General features: G+C 39.5%; 1 protein-coding gene across 7 annotated transcripts in view; it reads right to left on the bottom strand.

Annotated features, from left to right (window-relative positions):
* The window catches only part of IP6K1 (inositol hexakisphosphate kinase 1), a 70,588-nt gene that overhangs the window by 26,724 nt on the left and 28,715 nt on the right, over window positions 1-15,149 (bottom strand). For 2 of the 7 annotated variants that reach the window (XM_032647840.1, XM_032647843.1), the window contains exon 2: window positions 5,455-5,575. The exons of 4 other annotated variants lie outside the window; for them this stretch is intronic. The gene's annotated coding sequence lies outside the window, so the exon portion shown is untranslated. Of the gene's footprint in view, window positions 1-5,454; window positions 5,576-11,114; window positions 11,208-15,149 lie in introns of all 7 variants that reach the window. One more of the 7 variants, XM_032647841.1, reaches the window with a different exon arrangement.

The following is a 15,149-nucleotide window of genomic DNA, read 5'->3' as shown; positions in this document are numbered from 1 at the left end:
CACTGCACCACCAGGGAAGCCCTCACTGTTAGTTTCTAAACTAAAAACAAACCAAAAATAAAACTCCCTGCCAGAATATGTTTTTGGTTTGGTTTGGTTTTGTAAACAAAACTCCAAAGGTTTTCCCTGGGGAAAACTTTATACATGGTACTCTTTTTCCCTATGTGGCATCTTAGACCTGCATCACTACAGAAATCATGGCCAAGTTTCACTTTTCTGTGTAGATGTGTTCCCATGTAAATATGTTTCCAAGTTACCTGTCTTGTCTACTTCCCAGGTAACATAAAGAATTTTCTCTGGAAAGGTGGAACTCCTACAGATACAGACCTCTATGCTGGCAAGCATTGGTTTCCTGGGTGTCAAGGAAAGGAATGAAGAATAGTGCTTGAAAATTACAAATTAGCCACTTTTTTCCCCCTATTTTTTGGCCATGCTGTGTGGCATGCGGGATCTTAGTTCCCCAGCCAGGGATCGAACCCGTGCCCCCTGCAGTGGAAGCGTGGTGTCTTAACCACTGGAAGTCCCAGGGAGTCCCACAAAATAGCCACTTTAATTCCACTTCTCAGACCAGGGAAGTCCCACAAAAGAGCCACTTTAATTCCACTACTCAGACAGACCCAGGAACCATACAGTGTGGAGGAACTTGTGAGCTGCTATCCCAGTTTCTAAGACCAGCAGAAAGCTGGCATTTATTAAAAGCATCTCCAGGACGCAAAGAGGCTCCCACTTTCCCCAGTCATCCCAATGGCCCTTTTCTGTGACTGACAAACATGCAGAAGTGAAAAGCAATTGCAATTAGTATTTAATTCCTACAGCCTAATTCTTTGACATGAAAATCTGTCTTTGACATGAAAATCTGAAGTGGCATTTGCCCGGATTCAGAGTTGAAGGGAAATGTACTATTCTCCTTCCTCTCTACACCTTTTTGTCCTTGGCATAAATAGGGCATTTCTCATTTTGGGGGCATTACGGAGTACTGAAAGGAAGTAATTACAAGGAGTTACATTCTTAGGGTTTTGAGAAGAATCCTTAGGAAACTGTCTTAATCCGTCTGGGCTACTGTAATAGAATACCATAGACTAGGTGGCCTATAAACAACAGAAATTTGTTTCTCACTGTTCCAGAGGCTGGGAAGTTCAACACCAAGGCAATGGCAGGTTTGATGTCCGATGAGTAACTGTGTCCTCACATGGTAGAAGGGATGAAAGGGCTCTCTGGGGCCTCTTTTATAAGGGCATTAATTCCATTCATGAGGGCTCCACCCTCATGACCTAATCAGCCCCAAAGGTCCCACTTCCAAACACCATCACATTGGAAATTAGGTTTCAACATATGAATTTGTGAGGGACACAAATATTCAGTCTAGAGCAGAAATCAGAATCAGTGTTTTAAGTGCTGCCGCAAGAGTACCTGTTCACTCTTTTTCTGATGAGACTTCACCATTTCTGCCATGACTAGATAGAATATTTGGTGAGGAAAACTTGTTTTTGTGAAAAGGAAACTGCCATTTTCTATGGAAATAGTTTGTAGCATTGTGTGTATTGGATTGAAAATTATTTTACTTTAAAATATTTAAAAATAAGAAAATTCCCATTGTGGAAACATGATACATTTCAGTATTTAATAGTAAAGCTCCTATCTGATTAACACAACCTTGAATAATGGAAATTAATCAAGAATATTATTTAATATTATGCATTAGAGTAGACAAGACCACTGTGTTCTGACTACCATGTCTATTCTTACTGGGTTGTTTGCACTGGGGTCTGAATCAGGTTCTAGGGGAGGCAGGAAAAGTATAGCACCAAGCTAGGCTTTGGAACGTTTGGCAAAATCATGTGGTGATTAAAATTGTATGACCCAGGACTTCCCTGGTGGTACAGTGGTTAAGAATCCACCTGCCAATGCAGGGGACACGGGTTTGAGCCCTTGGCCGGGAAGATCCCACATGCCACGGAGCAACTAAGCCTGCGGGCCTAGAGCCCATGTTGCACAACAAGAGAAGCCACCGCAACGAGAAGCCCGCACACCGCAACGAAGAGTAGCCCCTACTCGCCACAACTACAGAAAGCCCACGTGCAGCAACAAAGACCCAACACAGCCATAAATAAATAAATTTATTTATTTAAAAAAAAAAAAAAGACTGTGCCCAAATGAAAGGACCACTGGCTTAGCTTGTGGGGTTTTCAGTAATAGCTGCATTTTATTCAACACTGTCACCAGCCTCAGGAGCAGAGCAGAGGTCTAAATACTTGAGGAAAAGGAGCAGCAGACATTCTTCACAAATGTGGATGCTGGAGTAAGAGGGGCTTAAGTAGCAGCAATTCCCTCCATATATCCTGGTGACTGATGTTCAGAGAGGAAATAATGTAGTTTGTTTCAATCAGTTATTTTAGATCATTGGAAGTTTATATTAAAATGGTTAAAATTTTGTCAGCTTATGAGTGGACTGCTCCCCCAGAGGTCATGGAGTTCCACTGCTCTGCCTATGAATTTGTATACCACCAGCTACAGAAGTCTATATTTGTTTGTCCTTCATTTTCTTTAAAAAACTTTGGTTCCACATTTCACTGCATAAAATGGGAAGGAGGCTATTTTTAAGAAGAACTTGCTGAGATTCTGAAATTGAATTTTTTCCACTGGTGTACAGCAAGAAATGAAAATAAATTTGCACTTTAAAGACACTAGTTAACAATAGTTAGGTTGGCTTTCTGGTTATAGTTACTAACTCCTTGAACATACAACTGAACTCCGAAATGAATTATGTTCTAATTCAAGTAAAATAAAGTTTCTGATATTGCTGAAATTTATATATTAATTTGTTTTCCTTTTTCAAAGAAAAAGCTGTTGGTGAGGTAAAATGACTGTCAGGTGTTATTATGGCTTATAAATTAATAAATGGGATATTTAATTCTGTAAAAAAATTAAAATGGGTGAATTGTGGTATATTCATACAGTGGAATACTACAGAAAAATGAAAAAGAACCAACTACTGCTAAACACAACACAGATGAATCTCACGGGTGTGATGTAGCAAGAAAGAATCTAGACACAAAAGAGGTCATGTGGTGTGATTCTATTTATATGAAATTCAAAATTATGAAGACCACAACAGTGGTTTCTCTGGGAAAATACTAATTGAGAAGGGGCACGAAGGTAGAGGTGACACAGATGAGTACTATACACATCCACTGAGCTGTGTATAGCTTTACTATAAGTCAGGACTTAATAAAAAGGAAAAAAAAATCAATAGTAGTCTCCTATACTAGCAAAAAACAATTATAAAATGAAAACTGTTTAAATATATCCCATTTACAACAGCAACCAAAACTATATAAAGTACATATGAATCTTTAAAAATTATGACAAATAAAACTTTACTGAAGAACCTAAAAGAAGACATAAATACACCATATTCATGTCGGGGGGGGGCTCAATATTGAAATATAATGCAATTTCAATAAAAATTCCAAGAGAGTTTTCTGACAAACTTGACAAGCTGACTTTATATTCATATGGAGGAGTAAAGACCAAGTAATGTAGCTAGACAGCAATGTCAAAGAGAAATGAAAGGGACTTCCCTGGTAGTCCAGTGGTAAAGAATCCGCCTTCCAATGCAGGGGACACAGGTTCAATCTCTGGTGGGGGAACTAAGATCCCACATGCCGCGAGGCAACTAAGCCCGTGCGCCACAACTACTGAACTCACGTGCCTCAACGAGAGAGCCCACGTGCCACAACTAAAGAGTAAACCTGCACGCCACAACTAGAGAAAAGCCCGGAGCCACAACAAAGAGCCCACGAGCTCTCAATGAAAGATCCTGGTGTCGTAACTAAGACTCGAGGCAGCCAAAAAAATAAATTAAATAAATAATTTTTTTTTTTTAAATGTTGAAACATTTTTTAAAAAAACTTAAAAAAAAAAAAAAGAGTGGGGCTTCCCTGGTGGTGCAGTGGTTGGGAGTCTGCCTGCTAATGCAGGGGACACGGGTTCGAGCCCTGGTCTGGGAGGATCCCACATGCCTCGGAGCGACTGGGTCCGTGAGCCACAACTACTGAGCCTGTGCGTCTGGAGCTTGTGCTCCGCAATGGGAGAAGCCGCGATAGTGAGAGGCCCGCGCACCGCGATGAAGAGTGGCCCCCGCTTGCCACAACTAGAGAAAGCCCTCGCACAGAAACGAAGACCCAACACATCAAAAATATATAAACTAATAAACTCCTACCCCCAACATCTTCTTTAAAAAAAAAAAAAAGTTAAATTCTTACCTTCTGTGATAAGATGTATAGGTTAGTTCTAAAATGGATAAATCTATAAATAGTAATATGATATTAATTTAAAGAAAGAGTAATGAAAGATGACTTGCCCTCCCCAATAGCAAAGCTCTTTATGAAATTATAGCAATTAAGAAAGAGTAGGGCTTCCCTGGTGGTGCAGTGGTTGAGAGTCCGCCTGCCGATGCACGGGACACGGGTTCATGCCCCAATCCAGGAAGATCCCACATGCCGCGGAGTGGCTAGGCCCGTGAGCCATGGCCGCTGAGTCTGTGCGTCCGGAGCCTGTGCTCCGCAATGGGAGAGGCCACAACAGTGAGAGGCCCGCGTAATGCAAAAAAAAAAAAAAAAAAAAAAAAAAGTATATTTTGCAAAGAGAATCAAAGAGATCTTAGGAACACACATGGGAGAGTGTGTGTGTGTGTGCCTGAAGTAATATTTAATTTAAATAATATTAAATATTTAAATACCCATTATTCAATTGAAAAAGATGATCTACGTCATAAACAGGCTACATACAGATAAAATTCTATCCCTACCTCCAACAATAATCCAAAATAAATTCCCAACATATAAATGTGCAAAATAAAACTTGAAGGCAATAAATACAAAATTTAAATGCCTTTTGACAATAGATTAAGTAAAATTCCATAAGACATAAAACACACAAACCACAACAGGAAACACTGATAAGACGCCATTAAATATTTTTTTAATTTTAAAAGCTTTTATTGAAGTATAATCTACAAACCATAAAATTCACTTAAGTGTACAATGCAATTATTTTTAGTAAATTTACAGAGTTGTACAATTCCCACAACCTAATTTTAAAATATTTCTATCACTCCAAAAGATCCCTCATACCCACTTGCAATCCCCCCTTCCTACCACCAGCCACAATAAAATTATTTTTTGTATAAGAGAATCATAAGTGAAGATAAAACTCAGACAAAGAAATGATATTTGCAATATTTATAATTAGCAATATTAGTAAACAATATATGAAGAACTCCTATAAATAAAAGTGGGGAAAAAAAAGAAAATGGAAAAAAAGAAAACACTCAGATGGCTAATAAACATGTGATAAGATGCCCCCCTTCACAAATACCAGAGGAATGCAAATTTAAACAGGAAACCATTTCAATTCTGTAAGATCAGCAAAAAACACAAAGTGTGAACATACCAAGCACTGGCAAACCGGGGAGAAATGGCTCCTCTCCTTCTGATTATGGTAACACAAAACCAAAGATCTGTACTCTCCACAACCCAGCACGTACCCAAGATGGCAGGTTCAAGGATGTTCACTGCAGCATTGTTATAACAGAAAAATGGGAAACGATTTAAATGTTCATCAATGGGCGAATGGATAAATGAATGGGTATATTCATAAACTGTATAGTACTGAATTAATAATCTACATATGTCAACATGAATACATTTCAAAACAAATTGGAAAAGCATGTTTGGAAAAATTTTTAGTATGCCATCACTGTAAATTTTTAATACATAAAACAGTTTTATACATGAATTTATGGACACACATATGTATTAACGACAACAATGATATGGAATGGAAGAATGTGCATCAACTTTACAGGAGGAAAGGAAAGGAGGGGACTGGTATCTAGGAAGAAAAGGGGACTTCAGCTCTTTTAATAATTTTTAATTTCTTTTTAAAAAGTCTGAAACAAATATGGTAAAATGTTAACATTTTTTAATCTATGTGCCCAGTACACTAGTATTGTATTATTCCCTGAACTTATATTTCATTAAATAAAACAAAAAGCCTTCATAGTGCTAAAAGCCTGATGTCAATACACAGGACATGACAGGAGAAGAACATACTAGCAATGGTTCCCAAAGTGGAGTATGAATACCATCACAGTCCCCTGGAAATGGGAAAAAAATATTAGAACTCCTTGATTCGTTTTCTTCACTTGGCCTTCAAGCACCACACTCCCCTAATCTTCCTGTTACTCAATCTACTTTGCTGGTTCTTTCTCTTCTTCCCAGCCTAACGCTGGAGGCCTTGGGGCTCAGTCCTTGGTTCTCTTTTGTCTAGCTACACTTTCAGTTCAGTCCTCTTTCTTGAACAACAAATTCATATATCCAACTGCCTATTTGATCTAGGAAGTTTAAATTTAACATTGCTGACAGAACTCATTTCCCCCCACCCCCAAAAAACCTCTCCACCTGCAGTCTTACCCATCCCCAGCTCCATTTTCACAGCTGTTCTCACAAAAATCCTGACAGGCATTCTAGATTCCTCTTTTTCTCTCAAACCCCATGATATCAGTAGGGTATCATGTAATCCTACTGAGTCTATCTTCAGAAGAAATCCAGATCCAACTACTTCTTACCATCTCTAATGCTACCACCTGGTGTGATCACCAACTGGTATCCAGCTTCTATCATGGCCTTCCTGCAATTTGTTCTCAACACAGCAGTCAGTGACTCTGTTAAACTGACAGTCAGAGCATGTGACTTCTCTGTTCAAAATCCTGCAATGGCTCCCATCTCACCCAACACCTTGCCATAACCTATAAGATCTGCATTCCTCCCCACCCCCATTTTCTCTCTTATTTGATTCCTACCCCTTTCCCCTTTGCTTATTACCTCACTCTGAGTCATACTGGCTAGACATACAGGAATATTCCTACTTTAGGGTCTTTGCACCAGCCATTCCTTCTGTCTGGACCATTCTTCCCCCAGATATCCAAGTGGCTAACTCCCTTACCTCCTTCAAAAATCTTGGCTCAGGACTTCCCTGGTAGTGCAGTGGTTAAGAATCCACCTACCAATTCAGGGGACAGGGGTTTGAGCCCTGGTCCGGGAAGATCCCACATGCTGTGAAGCAACTAAGCCCGTGCACCACAACTACTGAGCCTGAGCTCTAGAGCCCGCAAGCCACAACTGCTGAGCCCACGTGCCACAACTACTGAAGCCTGCACGTCTAGAGCCCGTGCTCCACAACAAGAGAAGCCACCGCAATGAGAAGCCTGCGCACCGCAGTGAAGAGTAACCCCACTCACCACTAGAGAAAGCCCGTGCGCAGCAATGAAGACCCAACGCAGCCAAAAAAAAATCTGTGCCCAAATGTCTCTCTCAATTAGGTCTACCCTAACCTCCCTAAGTTTAAACTGCAAACCCGCCTGGATGTTCCATCCCCCTTAATCTGCTCTACTTTTTCTTTTTTTCATGGCACTTATCCCCTTCTGACATGTTATATATTTTATTTATTGATAATGTCTGTGGTTTATTATTATTATGATGTCAGCTCCATGAAGGAAAGGCTCTTTGTTTTTTCACTATATTTTATCCAAACTGCCTGGAGCAGTGTCTGGCATGTGGTAGCCACACAATAAAAACAGCTGAATAAATGAATGTATGTATATGATTATATAACAGATGTGTACAGTAGGGTAAGTATACAACATATGAAAAATGTTTATAACAGGACAAGGTCTTTTTTTTTTTTTTTACTATTAGGATTGTAAATCAGAAAAGTTTACAGACTTCTAACCTAGGGCTACCAAACCCAGAACAAAGAGTTAACGTGCCTTTACAGAGAAGTATGTTGACCAAAGGATAGAATTCCAAACCAAAGAAATAAAAAGAATGCAAAATTCTGTGTTTTGACTCGAAAAAGAGTTGATATATGAAAGAAAAAGATGTTTAAATGTACCTGGATAAGAATGACAACAACAGAAACTAAACTAGATATGGAAGGAAAAAAGAATCATCCTATGAGGGAGGATGATTAGATCATTTTCATTAATGATACAAAAGAGAAACAAGGGGCAAAAAAATCAGGCAAACATACAGATAATCTCAATTATAAAGAATAAACCACATCAAAGAATTTGAACCAAATTTAGGAGATATAAGTAGTTTTGTTTGTTCTAATTCAACAACACAGCAAAGCTAGAAAGTGGCAATGAATAAAAGCACTGGCAAAGAAAGAGAAACTGCAATCAGATATGGTGGTGAATGAGGTCCAAACTATTTTAAGAACTAGGAAAGCACTGTCTTCACAGCAAGAGAAAGACAATACCTGGTCACCTACTTTGTTAGTCTGGCAAGCACAGACACACACCCAAAATGCAGAACAGCAGACATGCACTCTAAGGAGCTTGGTTAGAAGTAGAAATTCTGGGACGTCCCTGGCGGTCCAGCGGAAGACTCTGCGCTTCCAATGCAGGGGACTGGGGTTTGATCCCTGATTGGGGAACTAAGATCCCACATGCTGTGTGGTGCGGCCAAAAAAAAGAAAAAAGAATTGGAAATTCTGTGGCCAATGTATTTTTATAGCCTGAGATTAACCACTTGAGTTTGATATACAATCTTTTTGTAAAGAGAAGCATACTTAGTACCTTCACATTGAACAGGTATATTTGCAAATTTCCTCAAATTTTCATTAAAACTGGTTTAAAAATCCAGTATTTCTACTACCTCTTCTAAAATTAAATATACCCACTTAAGCACTAAAAGCATAATGACAAAGTATCACGCCCTTAAAAAAGCATATGAGGGCTTCCCTGGTGGCACAGTGGTTCAGAATCCTCCTGCCAATGCAGGGGACACAGGTTTGAGACCTGGTCTGGGAAGATCTCACTTGCCGTGGAGCCGCCTAAGCCCAATCACCACAACTACTGAGCCTGCGCTCTAGAACCCGCGATCCACAACTACTGAGCCCGTGTGCCACAACAGTTGTGGCTCGCGGGCTCCAGAGTGCATCCTCAGTAGTTGTGGAGTACAGGGCTTAGCGGCCTGGGATCTTCCCAGACCAGGTCTCAAACCCCTGTCCCCTGCATTGGCAGGAGGATTCTTAACCACTGCGCTACCAGAAAGTCCTACTTAGTCTTTTAAAAGTCTTTTTTTTTTTTTTTTTTTGCGCTCCGCGGCATGTGGAATCCTCCCAGACCGGGGCACGAACCCATGTCCCCTGCGTTGGCAGGCGGACTCTCAACCGCTGCGCCACCAGGGAAGCCCTAAAAGTCTTTTAAAAGTAATTTAAACTTGATAAGACAGGAATGCTACGTACAATTTTGGCAATAATGTATCTTTCATTTGTTTTTTACTCTCCGATACAATCCAAGGGAAAAACAGCAAAATCACTCGTAACTGAAAAGAACACAATGGACTGATAAGTCACTCTAACAGAAAAGAACAACACATAAAGCTCTGGTTGCATAGCTCTGGACTTTATGAAAACTAATTTCTAACTATTTCAGAAATAATAAGCTAATATGGACTCTAACAGGAAAAGATACTGAAATACTCTCAAATTCAAGGACAAAAAAACCCAAAACTACAGCTGAAAACTAACATGAAAGCATGTTTGTTCTCTGAAGCATATAAAATCAAGGGAACCTAATGCTTTCCGAAATTCAAGTCGATTAGTGCTTTTACGTATGAGACTGTAGGTACTGATATAGATTAGGTATATTTATGAGGGTGAAAGAGAACAATCCTCCTTCCTTCACCCCTAAGGACTGTTTCAAGCAGATGCTCACAAACCTCTCCGTTAAGGAAGACAGAAATATAGGCATCGTTCTTGAGGTAAGTATGGCTGCCAACCTGAGCCTGCCCTTCCAATCTACCAGGGACTGGGACATCCCTCACCTAGAAACCAGAAATATGTGCAAAGGCCTAGAGCAATCTGGGAGGTTTGAAAAAAGGAGAAGGGGGAAAAGGCTTAAAGGTATCTATTTTGTTTATCCTCAGAGAAGAGGAAGGACTGTTTAGACATCTTGGTCCTATCTAGGAGCAAGGGACACAGTGGCATCCTCCTGAGGGCACCAGGCTGAGAGCAAACAGGGAGGAAAGGAAACTTGGCAGGATGCCTGAAATGTGCCAGCCCATCAAGAAACAGCCAGAACAGAATTAATTTAGGACAAAGAGAGAATCTAAGTAAAATCCAGTGAACCCCTTTCCTTTTTTTACTGTATTTCTAAAGATTAGAAACTTGTGCTTCCCCAGACATATATATATATATATGTATATGTGTATATATATATACACTTTCTTTTTTTTTTCTTTTTTTTAGTGAAGATCCTTTTGAAAGTGTCTATTTCAACTTGCTCAAAAGAGTGTAAGTAAGGAGGTTTGAGGACAGAATTTTAAGAACACAGGTCCAAAGTGATATAGGGAAATCAAAACTAGAAAACACCACAAAGGGGAAACAAAGGCGCCCCATCCTTCTCACCAGAAACAGTGTCTGCTCACAATTTGTATGGGATTATTCTTTAACAAGAATCCAAAGAAATACCTGTGCTGTGACTAGTCAGTTCAGGCAAGCCATACCTGGATCAGGTAAGTCTCTGCCTAGCACAGTTAGAACTGAATACAAACATGGTCATACCTAGAAAGCACACATGTAATAGGATAGGAGAAGTGGTTCAAAAAGGAACACAAAACCAAAGAACACTTAAAATGAGACTGTCTAAAATGCTAATGTATGGAATGGGGAGCTTTCCAGACTTATTATCTCATACTACTGATCCCACTGAAGACCCAAAGCTGAAGACAGAAGCTTCTGCACAACTGAAAGATGCAAAGGAACAGTACAAGGCTTGTTCTAGCAACCTAGGTTCCTGACATGACTGGTAACTAGTTCCTTTTCTTTACTACCATCCTATTGCAGCTCAACTAAAAGAGAAGCTGAGCACAGTGGAGGCAAGCTGACAGGACTGAGGCAGAAGTGAACACACCCTAAGGTGACTGGGAAACTGATGTAGACACCTCCCTACTTGAGATTTCCCCCCACCATAAAATTTTTTTTGAATAAAATCTGCTCTATTTCAGAAGAGAAACAAAAGAAAAATAATTCTTGTCACTCACCCAAATTTCAATTAGCTGTAACTCTGAGTTTATAACTGGAAGTCACTCCAGGTACAAATCTGCTACCTTGTACTAGTGATATTCACATGTGTCCTGTTAAAGAGGTAAAACATGGAAATAAAATCTCCTGTACCTAGGAGAGGTGAGGTCAAAGTTCTGGTCACAGCATTGAGCTTTTCAGATTACTTGGGGGCCTCATGTAGATCCCCCACCCCCTGCCATGAAAGATGACTACTAGCTTTAAACAAGAAAATCTCCAGAGTAAGGAATTAGGCAACCATAGAATAGCTCCTGTCTTTCCTGTGACATCTCAATGATACCACACAACTGTTACAACTCCAAAGGAGTTTTAAATCACCGAATTCTGTACTATTTAAAAGAGGCACACCAAGAGGCAATATATACCTAAAAATCAAAGATGGCTACAATCCAGAGGGCTGCCTTTGGTGGTGAAATCACATACTTAAAGGTCTTGATACTATACTACTCTGCAGATTACCTGAAACTATAATCAAAAACCAAATTCCTCAGACATGGGCACTGTATTGTGTTCAGCTGTAGCTGGGGGATACAATGAAGTGTCCACCACAAAATATAGCACTGCTGAGTTTTGCTATTTTGGGATAATCTGCGGCTATTCCCACAAAGGGGCTGAGACCAACTTAGGTTCTCCTCCAAGGACCATGTTCTTAGTATCCTATGTTCCTGACCTCCTGTGAGACCTCTCCCCTTCGAGGCCCACATAGCATATTTCCTTATATAGTCAGACATTCAGAAAACAATGCAAGGAGATTTCAGAGCACAAATTCAACAGGTAGTCCCTCCACTTAGAACCACATACGATTCACGGCCACACTATGACATATCTGAACATCTATCCTGTGGGTAAAGATTTTATTAGCAAGTACCCAGAAGCAGATGAGCAACATGCAAAATGACAGTGAATGTGGGGAAAGCCTGTAAACAGAAGAGACAAATGACCTGTTTAATGCCTCACAAAATGCAACAGAGTTTGACTGCTCTGTCAAGACAGATTCTGTCTTCTACCCTCCAGTAAAACACCAGAATTTTAAAAGGTACTTTTAAGCACCTTTAAACATCAGAAAAGAGGGACTTCCTCGTGGTCCAGTGGTTAAGACTCCGAACTCCCAATGCAAAGGGCCTGGGTTCGATCCGTGGTCAGGGAACTACATCCCACAACTAAGATCCTGCATGCCGCAACTAAAGATCCCACACGCGGCAACGAAGATCACATGTGCCGCAACTAAGACCCGACACAGCCTAAATAAATAAATAAATGTATTTTTTAAAAATCAGAAAAGAACTTCTATCTACCTCATAAATAACTCATAGTTCTAGATAGAGGAGGGACTAACTTTCACCCACATTAACAACTTCCCAACTCAGGAAAGTGTAGAGATAGCTCCAAAGAAACGTCACTCCTTAAGAGCATGTTCCAAATCTCTCCACTCTCTCAGCTTCCTTTCCTGACCTTCGTGTGATACAAGGAGCTGAACAGCGTGAACATGTAGAGAGCTCTCATGATTCTGGGAGTCAAAAACTATGTTAAAAAAAAAAAAAAGTGGAACTCAACCTGGAAGCAACCATCAATCCCATGATTAATAAGTTGTGTACCCTTCAATACACCAATTCACCTTATTTTCCCTGACAAGAAGCTAGACTCGAGACTGTATGTCCTACTTTTCAGGGTGAGGTAATATATGAGAAATCAATTTAAAAATATATACTACAGGGACTTCCCTGGTGGTCTACTGGTTAAGACTCCATGCTTCCAATGCAGGGGACATGGGTTTGATCCCTGGTCAGGGAACTAAGATTCCATGCCACGTGGTGCAGCCAAAAAAATAAATTTAAAAATAATAAAAATGTAATAAAATCAGTGTCCATTAAAAAAATAAAAATATGTACTATATATACTGATGCAGCAAAGCAATGCTAAAATTTTTTAGCTTTAAAAGTGAAAATATAAAATTAATGACTTAAGGTTCTCCTTAATAAGCTAGAAAAAGACCAAAGTAAGTAGAAGGAAGGAAATAAGATACAACGAGAACTCACTGAGAGACAGAGAGAGAATGAATAACAGAGCCAAAAAAAAAAAAAATCAATAAAGCTGATAAAAATCTCTAAAGAAACTGATCAGTGAAAAGAAAACACACAAATTACCACTATCAGGGATGAAAAACAGGGATATCACTTCAGATCCTACAGGCACTAAAAGAATAATAAGGTAATATTATGAACAACTGCATACCAATAAGTTCAACAACTTAGACAAAATGGATAAATTCTTTAAAAAATACAATTTACCAAAACTGACACAAGATTAACATAAAATCTGAATAGACCTATATCTATGAAGAAAACTGAATTTATCACAACTCTTTCCACAAAGAAAAGTCCAGACACAGATGATTTTACTAGTAAATTCTATCTAACATTTAAGGAAGAAATAACACCAATCTTGCACAAATTCTTTCAGAAAATGAGAAGAGAAAGAACACTTTCCAACTTGTTTTATGAGGTCAGGTAACCCTGATAACAAGAACTAAAAAAGAACCATAGAGAAAGAAAAAACAAATGAAAGAAAAGACAGAAAGAAAAAAAAAATATATATATATAGACCAATATCCTTCATGAACACAGACACAAACATCCCTTTTAAAAGTTTAACAAAACAGGGACTTCCCTGGTGGCGCAGTGGTTAAGAATCTGCCTGCCAATTCAGGGGACACGGGTTTGAGCCCTGGTCCAGAAAGATTCCACATGCCACGGAGCAACTAACCCGTGCGCCACAACTACTGAGCCTGCGCTCTAGAGCCCATGAGCCCCAACTACTGAGGCCACGTGCCACAACTACTGAAGCCTGTGCGCCTAGAGCCCATGCTCTGCAACAAGAGAAGCCACTGCAATGAGAAGCCCACACACCACAACAAAGAGTAGCCGCCGCTCGCCACAACTAAAGAAAGCCCGCGCGCAGCAATGAAGACCCAATGCAGCCAAAAATAAATAAATAAATAAAAGTTTAGCAAAACAAATTCAGTGACATACAGATGGAATAATATGACAAAGTGTGGGATGCAAGGCTGACTAACTATCTGTAGAATCAATCAATGTAATCCGTCATATTAACAGAAGAAAGGAATAAAACCATACAGGAAGACACTCAACAAAATTCAACACCCACTCATAATTTAAAACTTTCACAAATAAAAATCTGAAAAAAACTTCCTCACATGCTCAAGAGCATTTATGAAAAACCTGCTAAAGAGCATTTATGAAAACCCCCAAAAAACTATAGCTGACATCACAGTCAATGTGAAATCCTGAACATTTCCCTCATATAATCAAAATAAGGCAAAGATGTCCATTCTCACCGTTTCTATTCAACATTTTATCAGTCAGTATAGTAAAGCAAGAAAAATTTTTTAAAAGCATAGAGACCAGAAAAAAACAAGACTTTCTCCATCCATAATCTAATAGAAATACTTTATACATACATAAAATACATAGAAAATACTTAGCTATCTACAAACAACTTCTAAAACTACTATGTGAATTTCACAAGATCATAGGATACAAGGTCAATATACAAAAGCCAATTATATTTTTCTATGCTAGCAGCAAACAATTAGAAATTAAAAGACAATTTAGTGGATTGATTTCATATAAGATGGTAGAGAAGGAGGCTTCAGGAATCCATCCCTTCACCCAAACAACTAATGAGCTGGCAGAAACTGTCTGAAGTAACTTTTGGAACTCTGGAATCTAGCTGGAAAACATGAAACTTCCAAGGTAGAGCTTGATGAAGAGGCTGGTGAATACTGGTAAATTTAAGCCTTTTGTGTAGCACCTACCCAACCCCCAGCCTCACAGCAAGCAACAGTGGCATGGCTACCTTCATTCCGGATATAGCTTGCTGGAGGCTAGGGTGGACACAATAAAGATCCTGTCCTCCAAATATTGGGGTTGTGTGTTCTGACTGATGACGGCTGCTTTTGATCACTGAGGAGCAGG

This window comes from Phocoena sinus, chromosome 11, assembly GCF_008692025.1.
Source record: "Phocoena sinus isolate mPhoSin1 chromosome 11, mPhoSin1.pri, whole genome shotgun sequence".
NCBI lineage: Eukaryota > Metazoa > Chordata > Mammalia > Artiodactyla > Phocoenidae > Phocoena > Phocoena sinus.
This window is presented reverse-complemented; position numbering and strand designations above follow the sequence as displayed.